We start from the raw sequence: 15,135 nt of genomic DNA, 5'->3' as shown, positions 1-15,135 counted from the left end.
AAATCAAGAAGGAAGGAGGAGGTAGAGAGGGAGAGAGACACACTGCTTATGAAGCTTCCTCCTGCAGGTGGAGACAGGGAAGGAACGCAGGTCCTTTTACATGGTAACAGGTGGATTCAACAAGATGCACCACTGCCTGACCTCATCATAGAGTAATTTATCAGGTTTCAAAGAAACCTAGTTGACTATACCTTTATCCCTCTTTGACAAGTCTATTTTACTGTTATATTTAACTAGAAAGCACGTAGTTGGAACTTTTGCTATTATTTGTCCTTATTATCCTATTGAGAAGAAAATTTATTGAGGTAAATTTGGATTATAACACTACATTTTTTTTTGCCTCCAGGGTTATTGCTAGGGCTTGGTGACTGCACTATGAATCCATTGCTCCTGGCAGCCAATTTTCCTACTTTTTTGGATAGGACAGAGAGAAATTGAGAGAGGAGGGGGAAGTAGGAAGAGCGAAAGATACCGCAGACCTGCTTCATGGCTTGTGAAGTTACTTCCTGCAAGTGGGGAGCTGGAGGCTGTAACTAGGGTCTTTGTGCTTTGTACTATGTGTGCTTAAACCAGTGCACCACCACCCAGCACCCCTGTACATGTTTTAGTATAGTTTCACACCTCTCCAAATGTATGCTACCATAGCACACCCAACACCAAAGTTCCACAAACCCTCAATAATAGTCCTTTGAATTCTCTAAACCTATTTGTCTGATCCTTTTCCCCTTCTAATAATCTCAGTTCTGTCACCAGAATTTAAGGATTTACTTAGGTATTTTTGTTGCCCATTTGTTTGATTTGTTTCTTTATAGCCAATATATGAGGGAAATGGTCTATTGTTTCCCTCTTTATTACTTCTTTCTCTTTTCCCCTCCTTTTCTCTCATATATATGAATATATATAAATATGTATGAATGTGAACACACATAGAGTTAGATGCAGAGAGAGAAAGAGAGAGAGTGGGAAAGAGAGAGAGAGATACACTGCAGTACTGAAGTTTCCTTCAATGCAGTGGGGTGTAGATTTGAACTTAGGTTCCACATATAACAAAGCAGTGCACTATCCAACTGAGATATTTTCCTGGCCTTTCATCCTTTTACATTAGTGATTTAATAGAAATTTACAAAATTTAGGTTTTCACAGATATACATGGTCTCTACCAAAGTCCTGTACTTTTACTTTCCATAACTACTGTTGGTATGTTCCCTTCCCCCTGACCTCTGAGAAGAATTGGTTTGCCCCTTGCTAGTTTCGTGCCGGCTTTCTCCCTGCCCCCTATGCTAAGGACGGGCAGAGTCCCAGCAGCAGCTGCGGAGAGAGGATGATGGAGAAAAGCCCATGGTGTGGTGATTTTCCCGTTCGTGAATAAAGATTAAACTGTGTTCTCAGCCCAGCCATGTGTCTCTGGTCATCTCTGTTACCCGCCTGTGAAGCCAGCTCGGTTAAAACAACATATGGTGCCTACAACGTGGGGCCGGACCTGCGCATCCCTCAGATAAGTGAAGACAATTTGGCTACCTATGCACTATGGCCTTCTCTTCTGCTTGTGAAGAGATCTCCAAAGGTGTCTGCCCTTTCTTCACGAGACTGTTTCACTGTTTCTGGAACATTTATCTCTGGAACACTCTGTGGTTTCCACCCAATGCCAGACCGCAGGAGCCCAACTCCAGCCCGCAAGAGCCCAACGCCAGCCTGCAGGAGCTGGCTTTCCACCGCGTGACATGGGACATTGGGCGCGGGCTCCCTCCATGCTGCTCAGCCGCTGTAAACAGGGCAGCAGACATGGCAGGGCCATGGGGCAGGGCCGTGGCAGCCTATCCTGGCCGCCACCCCGGGGCACCTTGGCTTGCGCCTTCTGCACGGCTGGCCTGCCCGCCCTCGTGCTATAAAGTCTGGACAGATCCCGGACCCCCCCCCCCCCCCGAGACCTTGGACTCCCTGCCAAAACTGGGCCCCCTGGCTGAGATCTCCAGCTTGGGTCTGAAGGCAGACAAGCTAGAATACGTAGAGATTCGTGCAGAGATCGCAACCTACAATTCCTAGAAGTGGAGCTGCATGGGAATGGAGCTGCTCGGGAAGCTACCTCCGGATGGTAACCCCCCCAACAACTAAGACAGTACAGATCTAAATTCGTGTTTAAAATGACATGTCTTCCTAACAAAAGTTTCTCTCCTTGTGTATTGAAGACCATGTGTATGTGTGTGTTTAAAGTTTGGTAAACAGTAACTTTAAGGTTAAAAATGTAACTATAAGGCTAAATTCTTACCAGGCAAAGTTAAATGAAAAAGGTTTTCAACATAATTCTCATAAAGATAAAATTAACTTACATTTAAAGTCTGAGGTAAAAATTAGTTAACAATCAATATATTTTAACTAAGTTGGTCTAAACAAAACCTGCGCACACCTAGGGTGTGTCTCCATCTTAAATGGGTGTAACAAAAGGTTAAATAGACTTGTTGATATGTAAAACTCTCGATTACCTTCCCTATTAGAAATGGTAGATTATACAATGGCTATGCTAATGATACTCATGCCTGAGGTTTTCTTTCCTTGATTCTCATGTTTACCTTTTCACATTCTATTGTTTAAACTTTAACCAACCTTAAAATCATTCTAAAAAGACTTCTAATTGTAATAGTTATCAATTGTGATAAACTTCTAACCTACTACAAGTTTGTTTCATAGTAAGTAAATTGCAGCTGTCAAGTTCTCTACAGAAAAGCAGAATTCCGGCAGCGGACCTTCCTCATACAATGCTCCACCCCCTGGCATTCTTCCGTGGACATCTGCTTTCGACTGGCACTCCTATTGGACTCACTGGTACACCCTTAGACACTTTGCACAAAAGTGTAAAAGTGCTGCTATATTTCTCAAACACTGACTGCAGCCAGCTGCCTTTGGGACTCTAGGCCGTTTCCCGCCCCCATGCTATAAAATGCCTGTCGAGGCAGGTACGCCCCCCAGAGGCAGGAAATGTTTCTTTTTTAAGCTGATAAAGTTTTGCCCACAGAGGCAAAAAAATGGCCCCCTCAGGCCATCCCTTGGCAGCACATTGGTTCTTGTTACTTGCTTACATGTTTCTCCATGTTTGTGCCAGTTTCTTTTTTGAAAATGCCTGTACAATATAGGTTTCTGTTCACCCCACACCCCTGATACTGTGGTCATTTAGTTAAAAACAAAAGGGGGAATTGTTGGTATGTTCCCTTCCCCCCGACCTCTGAGAAGAATTGGTTTACCCCGCTTTCTCCCCGCCCCCTATGCTAAGGACGGGCAGAGTCCCAGCAGCAACCGCGGAGAAAGGATGATGGAGAAAAGCCCATGGTGTGGTGATTTGCCCATTCGTGAATAAAGATAAAACTGCGTTCTCAGCCCAGTCGTGTGTCTCTGGTCGTCTCTGTTACCCACCCGTGAAGCCAGCCCAGATAAAACAACAAACTACAATATTTTTTTTCCCTTCTGAGTCCACAAATCTGCTGCAGTAGAGTACAATCCATTGAGGATTCACCTTGTATTGCCCTTTGCCTGTTTTCTTTGAGTCCATCTGTGAATGAGATCATCTGGTATTCATTCTTCTTTATCAGGCTTAATTTGCTCAGTGTGATTCCATCTAGTTCTATTCATGATATAAGCAAAGGAGAATATGTCACTGTTTCTTATATCTATGTAGTAGTTTATTGTACATATTTGCCAAAACATCTTTAACTCATCTGTTGTTGGACACTTGGATTGTTTCCAAATGTTGACTATCACAGTTTATACTACCATGGACATGGGTACACATAGATCTTTTCAGGTGCTACTGTGTTATTTGGATGAATGCCTAGGGAAGAGTTGTTGGAGCATATGGTAGGTTCATTTTTTAATGTTTTTAGGATTCTCCAAATTGTTTTTCACATGGATTGCACTAATTTTTATCCCCACTAATGTGGCATATAAATAAATTTTCCCATTCTGTAGGGTGTCTCTCTGTCTAGGTGATGGCTCCTTCTGTTGTACAGAATCTTTTCACTTTAATGTAGTTCCAATGGTTTATTTTTTCTTATTTACCTTGCTGTTTGATGTGAATCTTCAATGAGATCTCCAGAGTAGGTATCATTTAGTGTTTTGCAGATGTTTTCTTCTTTCTATTTTATGGTTTCTGCTATAACACATAATCTGAGTCATTTTCAGTTTACTTTTGTGTCTAGTGACATGTGGTGGTCCTATTTCATTCTTCTGTTTGTGGCTACCCAATTTTTTTCAACACTATTTACTAAAGAGACTTCATGATCCATTTTATGTTCTGTGACTCTTTGTCAGAGATCAACCGCTGATAAATGTGAGGGCTTATGTCTGGGCATAAGACATAAATTTCAAATTTATTTCATTTATCTGAATGTCTGATTTGTTCCAGTCCCACAGAGTTATGATTACTATAACCATGTAATATAGTTGCTAGGCTTCCATTCTTCTTATTTTTTTTCCTCAGGACCACTTTGGTTATTCTTAATCATTTGTGGCTCCAGTTAAACTTTTGTAGCATTTCTCCTATTTCTTTAAGTAAGTTCATGTAGCTTTTAATAGAAATTGTATTGAATGCAGATACTGCTTTTGGTAAAATGCGACCATTTTAGTGGTGTTAATGCTCCCAGTCTATGAGCACATGATATATGCTCCACTTCTTTTTTTTTTTTTTTTTCCTCCAGGGTTTTTGCTGGGCTCGGTGCCTGCACCATGAATCCACCACTCCTGGAGGCCATTTTTCCACCCTTTTTGTTGCCCTTGTTGTTGTAGCATCGTTGTGGTTATTATTATTGCCATTGTTGATATTGTTTGTTGTTGGATAGTACAGAGAGAAATGGAGAGAGGAGGGGAAGACAGAGATTGGGAGAGAAAGATAGACACCTGCAGATCTGCTTCACCACCTGTGAAGAGACTCCCCTGCAGGTGGGGAGCCGGGGGCTGGAACCCTGCGGGTTCCTGCACTTTGCGCCACATGCATTTAACCCACTGTGCCACCACCCAACCCCCACTTCTTTATGTCTTCTTTTAAAAATTATTTTATTCATTTCTTGGATAGAGACAGATAGAATCCAAGAAAGAAGGGGGATAAAGAGAGGGAGAAAGGGATACTGACAGCACTGCTTTGCCACTCATGAAGCTTCTTTCTCCATGTGGGAACTAAGGACTTGAATCCGGGTCCTTGAAATTTTTTTTAACTTTATTTATTTATTGGATAGAGAAGGAAGGGGTGATAGAGAGGGAGAGAGAGAGACACCTGAAGCACTGCTTTACCACTCAAAACTTCCTCCCTGCAGGTGGGAGTAGGGGCGTGAACACAGGACCTTGCACATTGTAACGTGTGCTCAACTGGATGTGCCACTGCCCAGCCATTTTATATATTTATGTATTTTAATGATTCATAGTATTCTGCTTTTATCAAAGAGATACAGAGGAGGAGAAAGATAAAGAAGAGAGACAGAATCAGAGTGTCACTCTGGGTATGTGATATCAGGGATTAAATTTAGGGCTTCATTCTTGAGAGTTCAATACTTCCTCCACTTTACCACCTCCCAGACTGCTGATTCATGGTTATCAATGTACAAATCTTTTGTCTCCTTTGATAAATTTATTCATAAATATCTGATTCTTTCTGATGCATTTGTAAATGGAATTCCTTTCTTGACTCCTTTCTGTTCCAGTTTATTATTTAAGTAGAAACAGAGTTGGCAGTCAGCTGAGGTAAAGAACAAACACCTCATCACAGACCCCTGCAAGCATCAACCCGGCTTTGACTTCGCACGTTATGATTGGGCCATCCTCAATTGCTATCAAACAGACCATGGCCGGTGTGCCGCTATGTTCCATCGCTGTGGAGCCAGAGATGACCTGAACTGCCCCTGCGGCTACAGACAGACTATGACCCACATAGTCAACGACTGCCACCTCTTCAGATTCAAAAGAGGTCTTGAAACTTTACATCAGGCTCAACCTGACGCTGTTGACTGGCTACAGAAGAAAGGCAAACGCTAGAAGAAGAAGATTTAAGTAGAAAAATTTATCTGATTTTTGCATATTAATTTTGTGGCTTGCTCCCTTACTCTATTGTCTAGTGATTTCCAAGAATTTTCTACTGAATTCTTTAGGGTTTTCTCCATAATTTATGTCATTTGAGATTATTGGTATATAGTTGTGTCTTATAGAGTAATGCCACCAGTTGCTTCTGTTCTCCCTGGTCTAAGCTTTTAAGAGAGTCAACATTTCAGAGACTCAGCCTATGGACTGTGCATTAAAAAGTTTTATCATTCTATCATTTTTCCCCTTTCATATTAATTAAATAATTATTTATGTGACTACAAGTTAATAGGAGTGTACATAAACACCATTCCCACCACCAAAAGACTGTGTCCCATCCCATCCTTCCCCCTCCCTAACTTCCCCCCAGTGAAGCTGAACATCCACCCTCACTCTCAACCCAGAGATTTTTACTTTGGTGCCCTACTCCAATCTTTAGGGTTTTCTATGCATGTTATTATGCCATTTGCAAACAGCAATAGTTCCTGGATGTTTCAGTATATTGGTTTCTATATATTGTTTTTAGCACTTGTTAGTTATTCTGCAGTGAATATAGAAGTGAATGAATCTTTTCTAATTAGTGGTTCTATATTATTTCTATAGGTACTTAGGAATGGAATTGTTGAATCATGACATTTCCATTTTTATTTTATTTTAAATATTATTTATTTATTTATTTGAAAGGTAGGAGGAGAGAAAGAGCCAGAAATCTCTCTGGTACATGTGCTGCTAGGAATTGAATTCAAGACCTCATGCTTGAGAGTCTAATGCTTTATGTACTGCACCATCTCCTGGACCACTGAAAGTATTTTTTTTTTAACCAGAGCACTGCTCAGCTCTGGTTTAATGTGTTGTGGGGAGCTGAACCTGGGACTTTGGAGGCATGAGAGTCTCTTGCATAACTATTATGCTATCTATCCTTGCTCCATTTTGTTTTCTAAATTTTGTTATTGTTATTTTTGTTGTTGTTGCCACTGGGGCTTTACTGCTCCAAGACTAATTTTTCAGATAGAAGAGAAACACAACAGAGACAGAGGGGAAAAAAAAAAGAAACACCAAAGTTTTCTTCATTGTGGTAGGATATGGTTTCTAGTAGATTTTTATTTTATTTTATTTATTGGATAGAAACAGATGTAAATTAAGAAGGAAAGGGGAGGTGGAGACAATGTAAGAGGAAGAGAGACACATGCAGCACTGCTTCTTTACTCATGAAACCTCCCCCCAGTGGGTGGGGATTGTGGCCTTGAACCCAGGTCTTTGCACAGCAAAGCATGTGTACTCAACCAAATATGCCACTGCTTGACCTCAGGTTTCCAGTACTGTTTTTGTGAAGTCTTTGGGATTCAATAGCAGAGAGTGTTAATTTATTGTCTTCTTTTCAAATTCCTTTAATATTTCTTTTTTATTTCATTTTTTATTTATAAAAAGGAAACATTGACTAAACCATTGGATAAGAGAGGTACAAATTCACACAATTCCCACCACCAGAACTCTGTATCCCATCCCCTCCCCCTGATAGCTTTCCTATTCTTTAACCCTCTGGGTGTATGGACTCAAGGTCATTGTGGGATGCAGAAAGTGGAAGGTCTGGCTTCTGTAATTGCTTTCCCACTGAACATGGGCATTGACAGGTCGATCCATACTCCCAGACTGTCTTTCACTTTCCCTAGTTGGGAAGGGCTCTGGGGAAGCTGAGCTCCAGGACACATTGGTGGGGTTGTCTGTTTAGGGAAGTCTGGTCAGCATCATGCTAGCATCTGGAACCTGGTGGCTGAAGAGAGAGTTAACATTACAAAGCCAAACAAATTGTTGACCAATCACAGACCTAAAGGCTGAAATAGTGCAGATGAAGAGTTGGGAAGCCCTCCATTTTGTAGATAGCTAGAAGGCATATTTTAGCTATATTCCAAAGGGCCTGTGGCTATACTAGTGTTATTTTATTTTATTTATTTACTATTTTTTTGCCTAAGTCTGAAATCTGATATGCAGGTGGATCCTAATTATTGGCTGGGAATGTGATGTCATGGCTGGCAGAGGGACCAGAAAAATGGATCAGGGAAAAGAGTAGCTCCCAAATGTAGGAAAGATGTATAAATATTGTTACTGTAAATCCCATCAATTTAATGTGATTCAGCTTAAGAGTCTATGTAACCTCTGCATCCCTGTAGATCTGAACTCACATTTTGTGGTCATAAGTAGGAATGTTCCAAGCTGCCAATATCAGGATCCATCTTCTTTAGGTGTAGCATAGAGTATATTGTCCAGCCTCCCTTCGGAGGATGGAACATTCTCTACCATTGCTGATCCAAGTTAAAGAACACATATGAGAAACCCAGGGCTAATACCATACTAATTGAGGGGAAAAACAGAAAGCGGTCCCCCTAAAACTTGCAACTAGACAAAGATGTTCATTCTCACCACTGCTGTTCAATATAACCTGGAATTCCTTATTGGTATAGTCAGACAAAAAAGAAATATGAAAGTAGTGACAAGTCACTTTCTAAAAACTCACAGGAGAGGAAGGGTGGTTGTGGACACCGGTAAAAATAATCTGACACTGATTGTCATTTTCCTCATATAAATTACTCTTGTCTCATTATTTTTCCCCGTGTTTTCCATATTAAGTCAATGTAACATTAGAAAAATATGTCAAACAGCCACACTGAAATCATGTGTCAGGCTCTTTCAACCATAGAGATACTTACTCTTTAAAAATTTTGAAATTTAGAGGGTAATGCCTGGTATGATTTTACACACTTGGAAATGAGATACTTGAAGTCTATCAAATTATAGTCTGGAAAAAGACTTTCTGTGTACTGTCATCCTATATACTTATTGTTTCCCTGTTCCATGCATCAGTTCAGGTATGGGAGAATCCTTGTAACCTTATCAAGGGGCATTGGAGGTGGAAGATGCCAGGTTTTGCTGAGAATCTTCCACTCACCATTTCTCTACACAATTTATTGATATAGGTAAGAATCATACGTGAGTTCCTGTCTCAGAGACTGGCTGTAACAATCCATAAAAATAGTAGCAACTCAGGGGCCGGGCAGTAGCATAATGGGTTAAGTGCACATGGTGCAAAGTGCAAGGACCAGCATAAGGATCCCAGTTCGAGCCCCCAGTTTCCCGCCTGAAGGGGGGGGGTTACTTTACAGGTGGTGAAGCAGGTCTTCAGGTGTTTATCTTTCTCTTCCCCTCTCTGACTTTCTGTCCTCTCTTGATTTCTCTCTGTCCTATCCAACAATGACGACAGCAACAACAACAAAGGAAACAAAAGAGGAAAAATAGCCTCCAGGATCAGTGGATTTGTAGTGCAAGCACCGAGCCCCACTGATAACCCTGGAGGCAAAAAAAAAAGTAGCAACTTATTTTCTTCTGGATTCTGGATATGTTACTAGGTAGATAAGGAAATATAAGGGGAGATTGCTTTGCCTCTTTTTAAAAGTGCATGCAGGTCAGAAGGTCCTACAGGGTGAGTCTGATTACACACAACAGTGTGTAAAAGCATACATGTTGACTTTCATTTTAAATTTATCATTTTAGGAGTGGACAGTGGTGCATCTGGTAGAATGCACATATAACAGTGCACAAGGATTGGGGTTCAGTCCCCTGGTTTCCACCTGCAGGAGAAAAGCAACACAAGTGGTAAAGCAGCACTGCAGGTTTCTCTCTCTCCCACTCTGTCTTCCCCATACATTTTAATTTTTCTGTCTCTATCAAATAAACAGGTAAAATATAAAAAATAAAGTTATCATTTCAATCTGTGGAGAGAAGACTTAGGAAACAATTTGTCTTTTGAATAATTATAACACTTGGTGACAATGTAGCACTGAACAGTTTTAGAGTATTTTCATCCCATCTCTATGCTCTCATGACCATCTGGATCTTATTATAAGACAGGAAGAGTATGATAGAGGATCTGGGTTCTAGCCCCTGATTCCTACCTGCAGGGCAGAAGCTTCATGAGCAGTGGAGTAGATCTGTAGGTGTCTCTCTTTCTCTTTCCCCATCTTCCCCTCCTCTCTCAATTTCTCTCTCCCTGTCCTAACATATATATATTCCTTGTGTAGGCACTGAACCACAGTGATAATCATAGTGGAATATAAATAACTTATGACAGGAATATCAACATGCCAGAAAGTTAAAAGTTAGATAACATACTCCACCTTAGGTAAATACAGAGTTTAATTTTATTTTAGATTCAAATATGATTTTATGGGATGGTAAGTGCTAAAAGAGCATTTTAAATTTCATGATAATATTCAAGAGTTGACAGTTACTTTAAAAAATTTAAGTGCTGCCTTAATGTACCATTTACATTTAGTCTTCAAATGAATGGATTTACAGAGATCAAACAGTTTGGTATCTAGTCAAACAATAGGATTTTACTTTAATCCTACATTTCAGTGGTCTTCATGTCAGTATTATTACTCCAAAGTTTTTGTAGGTTTGGAATTTTTATGGAATTCCTCAGACTTATTTGATAATAATAATCTATTATTAGGCCTTTCACAGATAATTGCAACTATGTTTGGGGATAATGCTATGTAGTTGTATACTTTTTCTTTTTTATTGTAAAGGATGTCACATATTGTTGGGCTCAGTGCAGGGATAGACACAGGAGAGAGCCAGGCTTAGAAACCATGAACACTGGAACATGGACATTTTGCTGTACCTCATTTACACACATTTCCATGCCAGTGGGAAAGATTAAATATTGCACACAGATATCAGAGTTGCTCAGCGGAAGTGTGCTGGGCCCATAAATATTGCACAGGAAAATGGAGTGGTAACAGGTATGGACATGGCTTAGAAAGGAAATGAAGGTGGGGTCTTAGACATTTGTAAAAGTTGACATTATAGGCATGGTCATTCTCTGCCTTCCTGAAAGCTTCATTATGTAAGCAGGTCTCTTCCTCTCTCTCTCCCTCTCCCTCTCTTTCTTCTTCTCCCCCCTTTTCTCTCCATCCTCTCTGCCCATGTGTACTTCAGCATGCGTGTTCTCACTTTTCCTGAATAAAGCTTAAAATTCCTGAAAATCATGCTTTTATCCTCAATTCTTTGTTGAGTTTAAGTATGATGAACCTATAGCCACTGGTGAACCATTTCCCCCAGTACAATATCAAAGCTCAGCAAATTGCAATCCTTAGGCTATGTAGCAGCACTGATTATTATAATGGACCACAACCACACTCATCTGTTGAAGTATTGTCTGTGGCTGCTTTGACACCACAGTGATAGAGTTGCTGATCCCAGAAATTTATTTATTTATTTATTTATTTATAAAATGGAAACACTGATAAGACCATAGGATAAGAGGGTACAATTCCAACCACCAGAGCTCTGTATCCCATTCCCTCCCCTGATAGCTTTGCTATTCTTTAATCCCATGGGAGTATGGGCCCAGGGTCATTATGGGGTGCAGAAGGTGGAAGGTCTGGCTTCTGTAATTGCTTCCCCGCTGAACATGGGCGTTGACAGGTTGATCCATACTCCCAGCCTGTCTCTCTCTTTTCCTAGTGGGGCAGGGCTCTGAGGGAGTGGAGCTCCAGGACATGGGTGGGGTCCCCATCTGTCCAGGGAAGTCCGGTTGGCATCATGGTAGCATGTAGAACCTGGTGCCTGAAAAAGAATTAACATATAAAGTCATACAAATTGTTGATTAATCATGTACCTAAAGGCTGGAATATTGCAGATGAAGATTTGGGGTCTCCATTTTGGAAATAGCTAGTAGATCTATTTTAGGTAAATTCCAAAGGGCCCATGACTTTATTAGATTTTGCCTGAGCCTGACATCTGATATGCAGGTGGACCCAGGTTATTGTCTGGGGAGATGATGTCATGGATGACCCCAGACATTTCTTATCAACTTAAATTTAGGAATGGTGCCTAAAAAATAATGATATTCCAAAGTTCATTAGAAACATCAATGATTACCCTTTCCAGTTTTCTACCTCCAACTAAATCAAGGTGATTAAGAGCCTTCTAATTTTTATATATGGCCTCCCTAGGAGAAGTCTGAGGCCTTTGAATATTGGAAAAACTTTTTTTTCCTAGAAATTTCTCTAACTGTAGCTTCATTAGAACCTCAAACACAAAGGAATGGGCCTTAGAAACATGACTTAGCATTCTCAATACGAGAACAAGAAAATTATAGTTCACAGAAGGAAGAAGCTCCCTTTGAGTTAAGTAGTGGTTGGCAGGTAGATTAAATTGTAGGTAATCTGAGTTATGGTAGGTGTGTTACAAGGAAAACCAAATTAGACTGAATTGTTTCTCCTTATGCATTACAGGTATGGACTTTCATCCAGGTGTTTTGTGCTGGATAGGGAAAGGACAGAGAGTAACTAGTCATTTCATCTGGAAATTTCAAGTTAGGATTTGGAACTGTTAAGTTCAAATAGGTAAACCTTCCTCATTTTGCTAAGAAAAATTATCAAAAACAGACTGCACTATTCATCTTGGTCTGTTTTTACTCATCTCTCAGTTTCCTACTGACTAAATACAATGTTGATGCTTCTGTCTGACTTAATGTCATGGAAGTCTCAGAAGACTAGACAAACCTGAGACAGCTGTTTAAATAGTTTTCTTCTTCTAGCGTTTGCCCTTCTTCCGTAGCCAGTCAACAGCGTCACGTTGAGCCTGATGTAAAGTTTCAAGACCTCCTTTGAATCTGGAGAGGTGGCAGTCGTTGACTATGTGGGTCATAGTCTGTCTGTAGCCGCAGGGGCAATTCAGGTCATCTCTGGCTCCCCAGCGATGGAACATAGCGGCGCACCGGCCATGGCCTGTTTGATAGCGATTGAGGAGGGCCCAATCATAATGTGCTAGGTCAAAGCCGGGTTGACGCTTGCAGGGGTCTGTGATGAGGTGTTTGTTCTTTACCTCAGCTGACTGCCAACTCTGTTTCCAAGAGTCTGGAACAGAGAAGTTCAATGTAGGCATAGGGGACCAGATTGGGTGACGAGACGTCAAGCGTTGGACAGGGTGGGTGAAGATATCCGCGTATATTGGCAGGTCCGGTCGAGCGTAGACATGGGAAATGAACTTAGATGATGCCGCATCCCGACAAATATCTGGCGGGGCGATGTTGCTAAGAACTGCCAGCCATGGAACTGGGGTGGAACGGATGGTTCCAGAAATTATCCTCATGGAGGAATATAATTTGGAATCGATCAAGTGGACATGGGGGCTACGGAACTATACTGGGGCACAGTATTCTGCAGTGGAATAGCATAATACCAGAGATGATGATCGTAGTGTGGAAGCGCTTGCGCCCCATGAGGAGCTGGCCAGTCTTGCAATGATGTTATTCCTCGCACCCACCTTTGCTGAAGTTTTTATGAGATGTTCGTGAAATGACAGGGTGCAATCGAGAGTAACGCCAAGATAGACTGACTGGGCTTCATGCCGGATTCTCGTATCACCAAGCTGCACATTAAGCTCACGTGAGGCCGAGGCATGGTGTAGATGGAAAACAGATGATACCATTTTTGCAGTGCTAGGGATTAGTCGCCATTTTTTACAGTAATCAGATATCAGAGACATGTCTTTCATGAGTGTTTCCTCAAGGATGTCGAACTTGGATGCCTGAGTTGCACAGCAGATGTCATCAGATCAGCGTAGATGAACTTCCTTGAAGAAGTTTCTGGGAGGTCATTGATGTAAATATTGAATAGCGTAGTAGCCAAAACAGAGCCCTGGGGGAGGCCACTTGAGACAAGTCTCCATCTGTTAGACTTGTCACCCAGATGCACCCGGAATCATCTGTTTTGGAGAAGAAACGATATAGTGTTGGCCACCCATGGAGGCAGGCATCTTGAGATCTTGACTAGGAGACCACGGTGCCAAACCGTGTCATAGGCTGCTGTGAGATCAACAAAGACAGCACCTGTCTTTAAATTCTTCTGGAATCCATTCTCAATGTAAGTTGAGAGGGCCAGGGCTTGTTCGCAGGTAGGTCTTCCTGGGCGGAAACCAGCTTGGGCGGGTGATAGGAATTTCTCTGTAAGATGAGAAATACGTGACAGAAGCAGCCCCTCTTGAGTTTGTAACACACGGAGAGGAGAGAAATTGGTCTATAGCTGGCGGCCAGTGTTGGGTCTTTCTTTGGTTTCAAAACTGCTATAATCTTCGCATGACGCCAAACTTTGGGAATAGACTCAGATTCCAAGATGTGGGACAGGAATGAAGCGAGCCACTTCTTTGCCACGGCACCCAGGTTAAGAATGAGTTCTGGGGTGATGTTATCATAGCCAGCAGCTGTTTAAATAGTACAAGTGAGTTAATCAAGGGAGTTGAGATTTGGTGCTGGCACTACAAAATCACTGATCCGAATGACCATATTCCCCCCCCCCATTTTTTTCTTCTTTCTTTCTACTTCTTTTTTTTATTAGATAGAGTAGAGAGAAATTGAGAGGCGAGGGGGACATAGAGGAAAGGAAGACACCTGCAGACCTGCTTCATTGCTTGTGAAGTTTCCCCCCTGCAGGTTGGGAGCAGGGACACAAATCCAAATCCTTGTGATTGGTAAGCTGTGGACTCAACCAACCAGGGGTGCCATTGCCTACCTCCCGTTTTACATTTTTTATTAGTGATTTTAATATTGATTTACAAAATAATAAAATAACAGGGGTATAATTTCATACCTTTTCTACCACCAGATTCTTTGTCCCCATTCCCTCCATTAGGAACTGCATTCATTCTCTCAACATCACAGATATGGGTTGACTATTATTTCTATATCTGATGTCATCTATCTATCTATCACCTATCTATCTATCTATCTATCTATCTATCTATCATCCATCTATCAGTCTATCTGTCTATCTATCTATGTCCATTTTTTGCCTATGGTTCTGCCTTCTCTTCCTCTGTAAGTCACATCTACTACTTCTGAGTGCCCCCCCCCACACACACACACATTTTTCCTCCCTCTTTTCTTTCTGAGTTCTGGTGGAGTTGGAGTACAGAGTCATATTCCCCTACTTAATATTTATCCTTCTGGAAGCATGGACCAAAATTCTTTTGGGGGTGCAGAAGGTAGAAGGTCTGGCTTTTGTAATTTCTTCTCCCCAA

Source organism: Erinaceus europaeus, chromosome 1 (genome assembly GCF_950295315.1).
Source record: "Erinaceus europaeus chromosome 1, mEriEur2.1, whole genome shotgun sequence".
Taxonomy (NCBI): Eukaryota; Metazoa; Chordata; class Mammalia; order Eulipotyphla; family Erinaceidae; genus Erinaceus; species Erinaceus europaeus.
Note: the sequence above shows the minus strand (reverse complement) of the source record.